The sequence below is a fragment of the Eschrichtius robustus genome, chromosome 2 (genome assembly GCF_028021215.1).
Source record: "Eschrichtius robustus isolate mEscRob2 chromosome 2, mEscRob2.pri, whole genome shotgun sequence".
Classification (NCBI taxonomy): domain Eukaryota; kingdom Metazoa; phylum Chordata; class Mammalia; order Artiodactyla; family Eschrichtiidae; genus Eschrichtius; species Eschrichtius robustus.
The window spans coordinates 67,264,682-67,266,900 of NC_090825.1; positions in this window are offsets into that span (position 1 = coordinate 67,264,682).

A 2,219-nucleotide genomic window follows, 5' to 3' on the forward strand; every position below is an offset into this window, starting at 1 on the left:
TAAAAAACACTGGTGAACTGTAAAATGTCTCATCAAGCCTAGGTTTCACCCAAGCTGTGAGGAGAAATTTCTAGGTTATAGAACGACTCTGTGATAGAAATAAATAGAAAGAAAAGGAACAGTACATGTGGCTGTAACCTGCAGGGGAAAAAAGGTGCTTTGGTGATTTTGCTTCTGCCATTAGTCTGTCTTTAAATAAATTGAAAATGTAACAGAGGAACTATACCACTGTAATTTAATGTTCTACACTGTATTGTTTATTGATAGAATATAGAAGTAACAAAATTATATTACTTCAAAACTTATTCTATAAAATTATTTCAATTTCTGCTAGCCTCTATCCATAATCTTATTTCTACTCAACAGCTTTTATTTATTGTTTACAGACTTCAGTACAAGTTCTATCCATAATTTTTCTCTTCAAGCCAAGAGATATCAACATTGAGTGGCAATTCAGACAATCCTAAAGACCCTTGGAACTACTCCACTACTGTTCTTAACATGTGTGCTTCCCCGTGATAGTGACTATAAAGAACCAAGTTTATAAAAGAGTCACATTTCAGCATCCAGAAAACATGCACAGATTGTTCAAGTGTCTAATAAACTATTTGTAGTCCCTGTATGTTTATTTTTTCCCTTTGTGTTACATTTGATGTTTAATTTCTTTTGCTATTTCCTTATGAGGTGAAATCTGATTTCATTTGTGCAACATTTAAATATTATGGCTTGGTATTTGATCAATAAATCATGTGTTTCACTATTATATATTGATTATACATACATTTTATGTATATATAAACATATATGTGTGTGTTTATGTGTGTATACATTTACATATATATGTTATATACATGCGTGTGTCATTAGCATTTTGTGCTCCAAGATAACTAAGTCCAAAGGCCATATGTTCATATAAGTAAACTCATAAATTTAAAATATATTACTTTTATTAATGAACCACAAGTCTATTAAAATATATATTACAATCAGTTCTAAATAACAGTCTCTAATGATTTCAATTATAGAACTTAAATTATATAATAAATACTAACAGTATTTTTTCTGCTACTCTGTCAGTAATTTAGAGATTATAAAAATCAAATATTCTAATTTGTGAGGACCAGAATCATGTTAGCAATCCACTACAAGCCAGTAAGGTCTCAGTAGCAAGAATAAACTCTGCCTTTTTTGACAGGAAGCAACCAGAATATTTACATTTTCCATCTCTTGGAGAGGTAAATGGAATTAGGCACATGCATTATTACTCAGTTTTATGGTATAAACCAAGGTAAAGGGGGTGATAGAGTTTATATGAGCAATTACACAAATACAAGTATGTATATCTGGTCTTGAAAAAGAAATTGCTAATGAAAATATTCAAGAAAGGAAGAAATGATACTTTTTTGAATTTCATTCTTTTTAATTTGAAAATCATTTTATTTGCATCACTACATTTAATATTTAACAACAGTCCTGTGAAGTAGATGTCATTATCTGACTTCATGGAGAGGGTAAGTGCATTTTCTCAGTTCGCTGGACCAGTAATTGAGGAAGTATAGACTTTATTACACTGGTCCTAAGTGTAATGTTCTGTCTGGCCTTATGCTTTCATGGAAACTGGATTCTACTTTTATTTGGACTTCCCTCCATATTAGCCACAACAGAACCCCAGGAATTGCCCCTTTTAGGACTAAAATTAATTAGAGTAGGCCTATTGCAAAGTCAGGGGTCTAAACGTTCAGACACTATCCTTTCTCTTTTCAAAGTGTTTGTTGTCTCTTTCAAAGAATCTCTACTAGCGAATTCCTTCCCTCTGTGTGTGTGTCTGTAACAAAATCAAATGAAACTGGACACAGCATTTCTTATTAGAATGGTTTGCTAAGGCTCAACTACAAGATCTCAACAGGTGTGCTTAGTCAAATTGTGTAGTAACTTAGATCATCATTAAAATGTCATCAGAAATTTCTCTATTCTATGCTGATTTGTTTGCTTGGATCCATGAAGATAAAGGCCTGAAATGCATCTGTTATAGGCAGATATGTAATTGCACTGAAAAAAATTATATGAAATGTAATAGGAGAACATAGGAAACACAAAGAAGAAAAAAAGTTGCTTTCGGTAAATGAAAAGTAAGTCTGAGAGAGTTTTGATATTTGTTGCAGAAGCTAGATGGCCTCTCATCATACCAATTTATTTGCCACACATACTCAGGCTAGCCT